At 46.1% G+C, this 14,077-nt stretch overlaps 1 long non-coding RNA gene and 1 pseudogene across 2 annotated transcripts; both read left to right on the top strand.

The window, feature by feature from the left end:
* Positions 1 to 6,320: 6,320 nt before the first annotated feature.
* Positions 6,321 to 7,143, top strand: LOC147610597 (uncharacterized). 2 transcript variants are annotated; one of them, XR_015263995.1, is made up of 3 exons: positions 6,321 to 6,408; positions 6,539 to 6,661; positions 6,762 to 7,143. It is a non-coding gene; the product is annotated as an uncharacterized LOC147610597 (long non-coding RNA). The 2 variants fall into 2 exon arrangements; XR_015263994.1 differs by lacking the exon at positions 6,762 to 7,143 and having other exon boundaries at positions 6,539 to 6,741.
* Positions 7,144 to 7,520: 377 nt separating this feature from the next.
* On the top strand, positions 7,521 to 9,023 carry LOC147610596 (E3 ubiquitin-protein ligase XB3-like; annotated as a pseudogene).
* Positions 9,024 to 14,077: the final 5,054 nt, after the last annotated feature.

Here is a 14,077-nt window from a genome sequence, read left to right as displayed (position 1 = left end):
AGTGTGTGTCAAGGACTATGAGTTTAGGGACTTGAGGCACTGGTCTCGGACTATCAAGTAAGAGGGAAATTTGGTATAGGGTCCAAGTGTGCTAGGAGTATTCACTTGAGGGGAGGTGTTAAAATATACAAGTGAATAGGGTGTGTGCAGGAACAAGCCCTTGGGCAAGAGGCTGTAAAAGAGAATTTGTAAATGTGAGAGAACCTGTGAAAAGGTGAGAAGTATCTACTGGGAGAGATTAAAGGGTAGCATGAGGAGATTTAGGAGGTGTGGAGATATTCTGGGAAGAGGTGGAGAGAATCAAGCAAAAGAGGTGGAGTGAATCAAGGAGAAATCAGTGGGATTAGATGCTAGGATGTAAACTCTATAAATTGAGGCATCGGCCTAATGAGAATTTGCTGGTTTTTGATTATCCATGCCTACATTAAGCTATCAGTTGATTGCTCACTAATCACATCTATCGTCTAATCTCTTTGTTAATGATGTTGATTCTAGCATTTGATCCACCATAGCCCACTCATGCTTGCATTGTAACAGGCGGCTGTCACCCGGTCCCAAGGAACCCCAAAGACACTAACTCCTCCTCTTGATGGTGCAATTTACCCATCCATGGTGGAACAAGCTTATAAGGAGGCTGTGGAGGAGTTCACTCAAACACCACCCATGGAGAAGGAAGCGGCGCCTACCTTGGTCATTCCCCCAACCACCACACCTTCAAAGGCGGATGAGGAGTCTACCCAACCTAAGGTTAGTAATTTAAGTTGGGAGGAAAAGTTGGGAGGAGCAAAGGTGGAAATCACCCTTCCTGAATTATGTGGTTTGAGCCACAAAATAGGAGAGCAACTGATAGGCTTGGTCTAGCATTGGTTGTATCCGAAGGCAACTAGGGGTGAAGCCACATCTAGTAGTAGTGGGCGATGGCCTAGGAGGCAGTAAGCAAGGGTATGCCTCACTGTCCCCCAAGAGTGGCCGATCATCGAAGCCCAAGGGTGACAGTCTCCGTGGGAGGAACTCAGATTACATGGGCCATTGTGGATGGTGGTTCTGGTGTTTAACATCATGCCTGAAGCTACTAGGAGAGCCTTGGGTCTCCGAATTACTAAGCCAGCTCCCTTTGCCATCCGAGTGGTAGACCAGAGAGAAGTGATGCCTGTGGGACTAGTCAAGCAAGTTCCGATCAGTTTTGAAGGATTAGTATGCGAAATGACTTTTGTGGTGTTAGACCTCCCACCAGCTCAAGGGGCCTATAGCTTGCTCATTGGAAGGCCTTGGTTGAGGGCAGCTCAAGTGATCCATGATTAGGATCGGGACAACTTGCATAGCCCTAACTTGGAGGGGACAGTGACCTTGCCCTTGGAAAAAGGCCCCGATAAGAGTGCACATGGCATTGCCCTACATGACATGATTCCCATTCGAGAGGAAGGACTCAATGACAAGGAAGAGCAGAGGAATGGCAAGGATTACGAGAGGATGAGGCCAGTGACCTTGCCCTTGGAAAAAGGCCCCGATAAGAGTGCACAGGGCACTGCCCTACATGACATGATTCCCATCGAGAGGAAGGACTCAATGACAAGGAAGAGCAGAGGAATGGCAAGGATTACGAGAGGATGAGGCCTGGGATCCATTTGGCTTAGAAGGAGAGGCGGCAGAACCTCTATGGAATTGGTTAAATTCCTGTGAGAGGTTCCAGTGCAATATGGTAGACATAGTGGAGTTGGACCCAGACCCTATTCAAGAGGTGTCCCCAGAAGAAGAGCTCTCAAAAGAAGCAGCAGTATGGGATTGGATAGAATCTTTGCTCACCCTGACCTCCTCCTCTACAATAGTGTCTCAACAGGATGAGATAAAGGTTATAGGTCTAGGGGAACCTGAGTTTTCTTGAAAACCTCGCAAGAAGGTCTCTCAAGAGGAGTCATCAGAGGCATCTATAACCCCTCCTAGATGCCGCAAGGAGAGGCGGATAGAGCACCTCAAGACTAGGGAGAAAGCCTTGCCAATAGAAAAGATACCTGCTGGTTGGACAGAGGAACGAATTGGTGATTTCTCCCTGGACATCACCCCAGCCCATGACCCCTTATCTCTCCATCAAACAGCACTTAGCACCGCTCCTCTTCCACCCACCACTTATCACGAGGAGTTGAGAGAGCTAAACCTGGGCACAGCAGAGGAGCCATGCCCCATCTTAGTGGCAGCTTGGATCTCAGAGGACCCTTCCACTCTTCAGAGAATCACTCACTTTTTCAAAGAACACCAAGAGGCGTTTGCATGGACTTACAAGGATCTTCCAGGGATAGACCCAGCCATTCGCACTCACAACATTCCACTAAAAAAAGGCAGTTAGCTAGTTAGGAAGGGCATCCACCGCGTGCATCCAAAATATTCCAAAGTAAGGAAGAAAGAGCTGGACAAGATGGAAGAGGCAGGTATTGTCGTTCCCATTGAGCACTCCGAGTGGTTGTCACCTATAGTGGTGATTCCAAAAAAGAAGACCAACAAGATCAAGATTTGTGTAAACTTCAGACCCCTTAATCATAACGATGGGTTTCCCTTGCCTTTCATAGAACAGGTTTTTAAAGATATGGCCGGCCAAGGGTGGTGGTTCGAGCGGAACACCTGCCTCAACTCACTCTGGTGTTCGTGAAGTGCCAGGTATCGGGGGTCTCCACTTCTCAAAAGCAAAAATAAATAAAAAAATCCCCTCTAAGTTATTTTTTCCATTACACGTTTTTTTTAAGTTTCTCTCTCACACCTCACCCTCTCTCATCTCCCGCTCTTTAGCACCTGACCCCTTCCCTTGCTCTCGCTCCCCACCCCTTCGTACAGCCCAACCTCCCTTCTCACCGGTCAACCCCAAAAAAAGATCCCCCTTAGTTTTTTTTCCAAAATCCCAAAAAAAAGCCCCCTCTTCGATTTTTTTTCCAAATACAAAAAAAGCCAATACCCCCTTATTATTTTTTTCCATTACAAGAGAAAAAAAACCCAAAAAAAAACCGCATCCCTCACCCACCGACCACCCCCTCCTCACCCCACCGACTACCCCCAGCCGCCCTCTCTCCTCACCCCACCGACCAAGTCACCCGTCTCTCCCCTTCTCACTCACCGTCACCCCTCTCTCACTACCATCGCTCACCCACCACCATGGCTCACCTACCAGCTCTCTCTCTCTCTCTCTCTCTCTCTCTCTCGTGCGCAGCAACCCCTGGTTCAACCCCCACGAGGTGCATCCTTGGCGAACCCTCGCCCCCCTCACCGACCCCGACCCCACCTTCTCTCTTCCTCGCGGCGCTCACCCATCGACCCCCTCACCGTCACCCTCACCCTCACCCACTCACTTCTCGCCCGCCTCTCGCTGGCAACCCCAGGCCCCTCTCTCTCTCTCCCTCTCTTTCCCCCTCACCGCCCCACTCCCCCACAGCTCCCCGTGCGCCGAGCCCCTCGTTCCTCCTCTCCTTCGCGACCCCCCCAGCCACCCTCTCTCTCCTTGCGATCTGCACCCCTGCGCCACCCCCACGAATTAAAACAAAAAAACAACGTCTCTCTCTCTCTCTCTCTCTCTCTCTCTCTCCCCCTTCTCTTGTGCGCCGACCGCCCACTCCCCCTCTAACCCGTCGCCCCCCTCCTCCTCACTCGTGCGCAACCCCCACCCCCCCTTTCTCTCGGCACACGGTGTTGTTGGCTTGTCTTCCTTTGGCCTCTTTGCGTGATTCCACGTAATGGGTTGTTCTCCGCGTGGTGGGTTATCCTGATTTTTGCCTCTTTCATCGCTTTATAGAGCCCAAATTAGCCAAAAGATAAAGCAGAAGAGGCAGGGGAAACCGCTTGGATTTTGCAGAAACCAGCTAACTCGTGTGCAAGGGCTCTAGAGCGTAAGACGGTGAGAGAACGTATGTTTTGGCTACCAGCACCACCTTCATCAGTTGCGCAGGAAAATTAAAGATTAAAACAAATCAGGAAGGTGATGGCAGGCTCTACTGGCAAACCCCCCCCTATCGCTCTTTCGCCACCCCACCGGTCTCCCCCTCTGTCACCTCACGGCCCCCCACTCCCCTGCAGCCCCCTGAACCCCCCTCAAACAGATCGCTATTGGGATTGAGTTTGTTGTTGGAGGTACTTATGCTTGCTTATGATTGGTTCTCAAAGATTGTCAGCCATTGTTCACCTCAACATATGATGCCCAATAGCATACCCAAGCATTTTGAGGAGTAACGAAGGTTGCTTCCAGGCATCAATACTCTTGTGGGCTCAAGCATTTTGAGGCAAAGCGAAGGTTACTTCCAGGCTCCAATACTGGGGCCATGGCGTATATGCCGCCTCTTTTATTTTTTATTTTTTAAAAAACAAAAAAAAACCCAAAACTTCTCTCTTCCCCCCTCGTCGCTATATCAGGCGCCTCAAGTGGGATCGACGGCTGAGATGAGCGCGCGGATCTCAGCCGTCGGATCACATGCGCGCAAAAGTAAACTAGGACAAGCGAAGCGCAACTGGGAATCGATCTCAGCCGTCGGATCACGTGCACGCAAAAGTAAACTAGGACAAGCGAAGCTAAACTGGGAATCGAGGATCGTACGTCTGGGATGAGCGGGCGAAACGTGGCCGTCGGATAACACCGCTAAAACCTAGCTGGTGAGGGATTTGGCGGACGTACGATTTGGAGACGGAGGATTTGGCGGTGCTCCCGTCTGAGGGATTTGGTGGAACATCCGTCTGAGGAACGACGACGTTGGACCACCGGCGGTGATCTCCGTGACCTGCACGTCGGCTGCACGTCCTCCGTCACAGAAGTCCGTCCACCGGCGGTGATACAACGTGACCTGCACGTCCTCCCACCGGCGGTGACCTGCACGTCCTCCGTCAGCCGTCCATCAACGATTCTTCAAACGCCAAAATCCCACAGTGCCTTCTTCTAGCAGTCTTCCTTGACCTTTTTTTTAATTTGTTTGGAGACATAGTTGAGAGTATCATCATTTGTTGTGTTCCAGGGAATACAAATACTTGTCATGCTTGCTAAGCAAGGTTCTTGTTGCTATGCTTAATGCATGCAGTAATATGTGTTCATGCATGCATGACACACTTAAAGCTTTTGCCAGGGAATACAAATAATTGTCATGCTTTACAAATAATTGTCATGCTTGCTAGGGTGCTTGTTGCTATGCTTAATGCATGTAGTAATATGTGTTCATGCATGCATGACACTCTTAAAGCTTTTGCCTAGTTTAGTACACAGACCTAGTTTATCCCTAGTTTACTACACAGACCCAGTTTGAAAATCAGCCTTATTTTATCCATGGTGCTTATTGCATGCATGCTTTATAGCCATGCTTGGGTTCACTTATTGCCATGATTAATGTCTTGTTGCCATGCATGTATTTTAGTAATATGTAATCATGCATACATGACACACTTAAAGCTTCAACCTAGTTTAACCCTTGTGCACTAGTTCTTGTAGTCTTCCTTTTTGCTAAAAGTATGTGGTACCAATTTGTGTATGTCACTTCTTTATATTGATGGTTCTTTGGTACTCATTGCTATTAGATGGCACTTGCAAACCCTCCTTATGAGGAGATTATTCTTTCCATCTGGGAAACTTGCTCGGCATTGTCGAGTCTCAGATACGTGTCCTAGATGGAACACGAACTATTGCAAGAGAATTCATATGATTCGCCACTTGAAAGTCGACCATGGCTTAGAGGTGGATATCCCACTTCAAAAGACAGGATGCCCCTTGGGTGGTGGAATGCAAGGAGCTTCAAAGAGTGCTGCAAAGCAATCAAAGACAAGGTTTCTAGATGCACAACGTAAATTTCAAATCAACATGAAAAACAATGAAAAGAAACAAAGACTTTTGGCCGAAGATGCTTGGGAAAAGAAAGCTCCATCCAACTTGTCTAAGAGAGCCTATAACATGCAAAAGGAAGCATTTATCGAGGGATTTGTTGCCAAGGGCATGGAACAATACATGGCGAACAAGGAGAAACGCATTCAAGGGATTGAACGGCGCATTAAAGAGGGACATTCCAAACATGTAAGATTTTCTCTTGTCCTATTAACCTTAATTGTGAAATATATATATATCATGAATATTATTAAGCTCTCATTTTGCATCTTGTAGCGACGCAAAAAAGAAAGTGATGATTGTGACAATGATGATGGTGAAGTGGCTTCTCAACGGATGGAAAACCTCGATGAGGACATATTGACAAGCGACAAGGATGAAAATCGAAAAGAGTCTCTTCCTTTGGTATGCAAGAAATGATTTTTTGATTTTTTTAACTTGTTTGTTGTTTGTTTTCTTTACTTTCATAACATGCCACTCTCTTGAAGGAAATCATTAATGAGGCGAACCATGAGCATGTGGCTCCATCTCAAGTGAAGAAGAGACAAAAGTGTGTTGTTTTTTCTCCTTTGAAGGTAAGAGATGGATGTACTAGTTGGTCAGAGGGCTTCTGATGTACTAGTTAGTGAGAGGGCTTCTTTGTAAACATGGTACTAACCTTAAATTGTATTTACCATGAAACTTTGTAATCTTCCAATTCAAAAGACTCGATCAAAGAAAAATGTTCAAATCCATGATAGTGAAGGCTCCTCACATGGAAACAAAAATATCGATGAGGAAGTGTCGATGAGAAATGTGGAATTCGAGGGAAAAGCCTCCCTTACAATGGTATGAAAATACTACTCTTCAACCTTTGTACTACTTTATTTCTTGTTTTCCTTACACTAATATACATAAATATGCATTGTTTCTTGTTTCCTCACTTTAGGAGAAAATTGTCAACAAGGAGGCTCATGTAGTGCTCTCTAAAAAAAGTAAGAAACGGAAGAAGGTAAGGGGTGGAAGATGTCTCTTTGTACACAATTTAAGAGTAGGCTTTATTTTACATACCTTGGCTCCTTATGTCAACTCTTGTTTGTTTGAACTTGAAGGGGATGGCTTGCAATGTAAATGCATCTTATGTTGATATTAGCTCTCCGAGTGAGAGTAAGCCTTCAAATGTAATAATAACAATATCCACTAGTGAGATTAAGACGCACAATGTCTTGGGCAAGGTAAAAGATCTAAGTGCGGTCTATGAAAGGTATACTTTATTTAACTCTATGGCTTGAATATTGAATTATCTTAACATATGCATGGTTTTAATCTACGCAAGGATTGATTTTTTGGTTATGTAGACTTCAACATGGAGAGACTATTCACTTACACTCTACACGTTGGGGATTCATTGCCGAGGTGGATGTGCAACTAGCCAAGTCAATCATGCATGTGGAAGCGTCTACTCGTGTGCTTAACCTATTTGCCATGTCGGTAAATTTTTTAATTCTGAAATATAGCTTTTGGATTTGCAGCTCAAAGATGCTTAAAGCATGTTGATTTTGTAGGTGAATGGAAAAAACCCTACCTGTAGATGCTCTGGAGAAGGTTTCATTCGTGGATAGTTTGTGGTATGAATATGTGGCTTCACGGCGTCCAACGAGGAATACTTCATTGCAAAATTTCTTTGGACATATTGATATGAGCAAGCATGTGTTCTTGTTTCTACCGTCACCCCACCCCCCCTCCCCTTATCTCCCTCACCCCACCGACCATTCCCTCTCTTTACTACTCCCCCTCACTGTCACCCCCCCCTTATCTCCCTCACCCCACCGACCACTCCCCTCTCTTCACTCCCCCCACTCACCGCCCCCTTCTCTCCCTCTCATCAGAGCTCCCTCTCACCCGAGCCCCCTCCGGTACCCTCTCTCGCAACCACCTCTCACCTTTGCATTATGCTGCCTCACATGGCCAATTTGAGGTATTTTTGTTGCTGTTGGATAAGGGTGTGTCGTTGAATGCAATGAATCATCATATACAGATGCCTCTCATGCTTGCTGTTGGATAAGGGTGTGTCGTTGAATGCAATGAATCATCATATACAGATGCCTCTCATGCTTGCTTATAAAAATGGAAGGGTATTTTGCATTGAGCGGCTTGTGGCCTGGGGAGCTGATATCCTTGTGTTTGATCCTCCCAATGGGAGGACATGCCTCCATTATGCAGCAAAGAGTGGCCACCTTGATTGTGTCCCACGAGTTTTTTATGCTACCCAGATGCCCACAGTGGGACAAACATGTGGAGCTACACCTCTACAATTGGCAGCTTAGTCCAACCATTTTACAGTAGTCTGGTTGCTTTTAAGTAAGGGGTCTTTCGTGTGTGCACCAACCACAAGATCTGGTGTAAGCGACTGTGGTTTTGGAAGCATGCCATTGCATTTTGCAGCACATGGAGGATCATCTGAATGTGTTAAAGAGCTCTTGGCATGGGGTGCAGCTAGGTTGCAGAGAAACTCTCAAGGGCATGCCCCTTCTTCGTTATCGCTCTACAATACCATAACACAACATGTGCATGTGCAGCTTTCCCCTTTGGCTGCAGAGCCCTTGGTATGGCCATCTCTGTGGCAGTGGTAGTGGCAGTGGCAGTGGCAGTTTTTATGAGCAGTCTTGACCCTGAAGCACAAGTTCTCTTGGAGGCTACCATGGAACATGCTACTGATGCTTGGGAGAAGCGGATCTTTTTTGTTAATGAGAAGTGGATCTTTTATGTACTCGCCATGTCCAGGTTTCATTTTGTATCTTTGTATGCTTGGACTTCGTGCTGGAAGTTTTTCCCGGATGAAGTGGCCGATTATTGTTCAGATTGGTTTTTGTGCTTTTGTTGGCATCAGAGTAACCTTCCTGCAGGAGGCTTTGCCCGGGGGATGACAGTAGTAATACAGTTAGTGATAGCTTGCTGGAGAAAGTGATTTTTTATGTACTAGCCATGGCCAGGTTTCATTTTGTATCTTTGTATGCCTGGACTTCGTGCTGGAAGTTTTTCTCGGACGAAGTGGCCAGTGATTATTGTTCAGATTGGTTTTTGTGCTTTTGTTGGCGTCAGAGTAACCTTCGTGCAGGAGGCTTTGCCCGGGGATGATAGTAGTAATACAGTTAGTGATAGCTTGCTGGAGAAAGTGCCCAGGATCTCTCAGAAATGGCTTGCTGGATGAAGTGCCCAGGAGATCTGAGAAATAGCTTGCTGGAGAAAGTGCCCAGGATCTCTCAGAAATGGCTTGCTGGATGAAGTGCCCAGGAGATCTGAGAAATAGCTTGCTGGATGAAGTGCCCAGGAGCTCTCAGTTCAATTATTTTGCCACAGCTTGCTTGCTGGATGAAGGTTGCCCAGAAGCCTTGTTGAATCATTTTTATTTATTCTCTAGATATCTCTCAAGGAGGTGGTGGCTACTGGCATCATGCCTTCAGCACCAGCTTAATCAATACCAGGACAAGACTAGAGTGGAACAAACCTGCAAACATCTCGAAGCTAACCACTAAGTTTAATGGGACCTTAGACCCCATCCTGCACTTACAGATGTTCAACAAGATCTGTGAATCCTTTGGCCATGTGGATGATCAAATTAAGGTGAATGTCTTTGGCCTCACCTTAGACGGTAAAGCCAGTCCCAATGGTTTAGGTCCTTCAAAACTAAGGACAAGGCCACCTTCAAAGCCTTGAAAGAGGCCTTCAAGGTTGGATATTCTTGTCAAGGAACCATATGGAGTTGTGTTGAGAAGCTACACAATGTTAGACAAAAGGATAGTGAAACAATCCCAGATAACATCAACAGAGTTAGATATCTCCACTCCCATTGTAGTGCCAGAGACAAGTTCTCTAATGAAAGGTTAACAGGGAGATTTTTGGAAGGTCTAGATGATGTACCCCTACACAATTCCTTGTATGCCATGGCCCATACCTCCTTTGAGCAATGGTGCAGGAGTGCTATGGACGTGGAGGACAACTTAAAGGAAAAACGTTCTCAAGAACTCCATGAGGGTACATCAGAAGCCAAGACCACCAGTGCAAGATCTGATGGAAAGAGCAAGGAGTCCACCTCAGGACAACAGGTCAAGCAATTGGTTGCTGCATTAATGCAGCAAATGACCCAACATTGGAGAAACAGCCAAGGCCGGCAACACCATCTCTATCCAAAGAGGGAGTTAGTATGGTACCCAATTTATCGAGCTAACCATACCAGCATCATGGAGTGTCCACATCTGCCGTTCCACCCTCTACTGCACATTGCCAAAGATGGGGCAATCATGAAATCACAAATTATTATCAACAAAGGGCTGCTCAACCCCACGCTCTACCTCAAGCCCTACCTGCAAACCCAAGGCAACCAATGGCCTTGCCAGCACCTCCACTTCACAACCTACCTCAACTAGACCAAGAAGTGGCCCAAAGAGGAATTTTGAGGGTACTCGAAGTGCCCTTACCACCCCCAGTTCTCCCACCTTAACCCCATTGCCACCACAAGTCATGCTTGTTTGTCAGCTAACCCTGACAAAAAATTTTGAACAGAAGGGGAAATTCTTGAAGGTCCCACCTACAAATATCTGGAGCCAACCAGTCCACCCTCCCAAATTCTAAGCCACTATGTGATGGAGGGCACCGAAATGTTACTTAATAATGGAGCCACCGCTAGACCCATTGGTCTATTGAAGGATTTAAAAATGAAGATCCTTGGAACCACCTTCCGCCACACCTTTGTGGGTGATGACCTTTGGACATCAGTCAGTTTCATATGAATGCATCCTTGGGCAACCTTTCATGAGGGAAACCAAGACGATCCACGATTGCGATACCGACCATATCTACATTCGAAGGAAAGATCAAATAGTTAAGATCAACCCACACATGTGAAAGGTACATCCCATGAGCAGCAGACCGTTCTCAGAGGACTCAATAATAACTACCAGATCCACTGTAGTGCATCTGTGCCATAAAACAATAGATGATGAAAAGGATAGCAAGGAATGTGCACCTCTTCCAGATCCAAAATGAGAATTGGTTGCATATCCTTGCTACCCCTAGAAATACTTCCAAGATGCACCTAAACCAAGTTTGTTACAACCAATGGGTAGGAGATCACATCTCACTACATGCTTAGCAGTACATGTCTGCCTAGAACCTGAACAGGCCAATACAGCGGAACCATCACAACAAACATGCTCATATAAAACTCACAAGCCTGATGGATTTCTTGGGCAAGAACACTATGTTTTCCCTACCGATTCAGACACCCACTAGCTAAAATATGTAGGGGTGGTTGAAGCACATGACCACTTTAACCAAATAGGGCAAAAGGAGTTCACAAATAACTCCCTTCTTGTCCACACAACCACCCCAAAACCAATGGAACCCATTGATCCCAAACCCAAACCCAAACGGTTTTTTCGCTTCGTGCGCAAAGCACACAATAAGAAGTTAGCGATGGTGGAAAAGTAAGACAAAAAACTTACAAAAGAAGAAAGCGCTACGGAAGAAGAGACCAAACAAGTGCTCAAACAGCAATATGACTCGACCCAAAGGTCCTATAATGGAAAACCACGAACCTCATATGATGGTCTAGCCAAGATGAAGGAAATTAACCTAGCACGCCCAAGCAAAGACCTAAGGTTCGGAGATGACGTCTCTATCGAGGAAGAGACTGAGCTCATCGCTCTACTCATCACAGAATTCCAGGATTGCTTTTCCTTGAAGTACACGGATATGAAGGGTGGACCTCCCAAAGTAGTCAAGCACACCATTTTGATGGTTGATGGAGCGAGACCGTTCCAAGATGGTCCGGGAAGAAATCAATAGACTCATAGATGTCTAACTCATTTATAAAATAGAGCATACAGAATGGGTATCACCCATAGTGACAGTGTGTTTATGACCCTATTCGGGTTTATGTCTGCTCTCACAGACTCCTTTTTCCTGTCTTTTGACTCGACCTTGGTTTCGATAGTTTTTCGTCCTTTGTTTTTCTTGGTTTTAGAAGGTTTTTCTCCTTCTTTTAGGTTCTGTTTTAAAGCATGTTCTTCTACCCATGTTGAGGTATGTCGTTTACATTCTTTTTAACTGTTTGTCATGCCTTGGCTTGTAAGTGTGTAAGCACAATGACAAGCATCGCAAACCAAGAGATCATTGCTGAGTGCCAAGTATATAAATTGACCTTAAGTGTTTGAGACCCTTTTCGGAGGTAGACATGGTGCATGTCCGAGTCACAGTTGTGTTTGTCGCATGAAGGGTCTACCCAAGATATTGTTATAGACAACATTACAAAAGTCCATGACCACAAACGTGAGGTGGAATGCCATGTCACAGACGTTCACCTCCTTGAAGTCATGCACTATGCCCAAGGGTTTTGCAGATTTCCGGTCTGCAAGCTTTATCACCAATGTGGTGGGATCAAGGTGTGGTTGGCCCTAGTTTTCCCAACACGTTTGTGTGAGGATGCTTACTCCAGCACCTCCATCTAGGATTCCTTTGACCACATTTTCGTTATAGGAAATGGGCAAAGCAACATTGGTTTCATCACCTTCAAACTAGTGGCCCAACGGATTTACGTGAATTGTGGGTGCGCCTTTGGGTTCTAGGTTATGGTAATGGTGTAGGTCAGGATGATGGGGCCCAGATTCATCCGAGGAATCTGAGGGAGCTTCCTCCATAGAAGATCTGTAGTTTGCATTCCATCCAATCTCGAAGGTCATTCTATAAATTTGGACTACCTTTTAACAAGGTTCCAATGAGAATTTGGATTTGGAAGGAAAGGAAGGCAGAGAGACTGGCTAGGTTACGTTGATGAGTAAGAGCTTGTTGAGGATTGGGGCCTTGATCATAGCGTGGACCAGCAATATTATATGGAAGTTCAATTTGTAACTTATTTGACAGGTGTCGAGGTTGAGATGTGGTTACTATAGGAGGATAAAACACTTCAGCAAATTTGGTGTGCGGACCTTGTAAGTTGATGTCAGGCTCTGTGTCATTGTTCGCATCGAGTTGTCGTTGTGACCTTAAGATTTTGGCTTGGCCGTTTGTGGAATAGGCCTTGGAGGATGGCGCATGAGGGGAAAAATCATTGTTTTGTCAACATCATGTTGGCGAATGGATCTTCCTCAGCCTTGAGCATTTGTAGGGGCTCCTGTCTTACCTGGTGTGGAAGTTCAGGTTCAATGGGGGGGAGACGGCGTGCACTCAGGCACTAGGTCAAAGGTTACAAAAATGGGTGGCGGCTCTAGTTGAGCCTCGTATTGCTCTACCAGTGCTGGGGCATCTTGAAGACTTTTCTTCTTAAGAATGGCATTGGCATATGTGGCAGATGTTTTTCTCGTTTGGTGCATTTTTACTGGGCTGCATAGGGGAGTGGTAGTTCATCACAATCATTACACCCGGAGGAGGATGATGTGGTCTTTGTTGAGCCAGTGTAGATGCTAACCCAATCTTCTCCGTGGCCAACGTGCTTAGAGTGCATTGTTTCTTTTGGAATGTGGCCTTCTTTAGCTTGGCCTCTGCAACCGTCGGATAACATTCAATGGGACAGTCGAAATCTTCCCATGGTGAATACTCAACGCATTGAGGGATGCCATGACTTCGGCTGTGGAGTGAGCAACTAATTGCAAAGGGAAATCTTTGAAGTAATGATCAATTACACAGCCATGGCATTGTGGTGTCCCTGGTAGGTGTTTCTTTTGAGGGCATTCAACCACTCTATGGGGTCCATGGTAGAGGAAACACAAAAGAGGTGGTTTCACTATGGGTGTACCTATAGTGTGCACAAGTGGTTTAGGATCCATGTGAGGCATCTATAAAGGGAGATAAGGTGTTAGGGGTGGGGATGGCAAAGCACATGGGCTCCACAAGTTTAGCAATGGACTTGGTTTGGGTTCTTTCCATGAGCAATAGGGTTTGCCTGGAGATACAATGGTTGGAATGGAAAGATTGGTATCAGAGGAAGGTCGTGGGTGGCGCTATCTCAGAGTAGTTAGTTTGGGGTGGTGCCACCAGTAAAGCTTGGGGCCCGAGAGGAGAGGAAGGTAATGTTACAAATGAGCTTTGGTTTGGCATTGGCGTGGTGGCCAATTGCATGGAATAACTTTCTCGCATATTGTCATCAAGAAAGATTTCCGATTTGTAGGCCTGATCAAAGGTAGAGGGGTCCTTGACCAACATGTAGTCGTGTAGTCTTGGATTGTGCAACCCCAACAGCAAATGATCCATTAAGTTGACACTCAATTT

The sequence above is a fragment of the Cibotium barometz genome, chromosome 49, assembly GCF_041138505.1.
Source record: "Cibotium barometz isolate CiBa-2024 chromosome 49, ASM4113850v1, whole genome shotgun sequence".
Taxonomy (NCBI): Eukaryota; Viridiplantae; Streptophyta; class Polypodiopsida; order Cyatheales; family Cibotiaceae; genus Cibotium; species Cibotium barometz.
The sequence above is the reverse complement of the archived record's forward strand: the minus strand, read 5'-3'. Positions and strand labels throughout refer to the sequence as shown.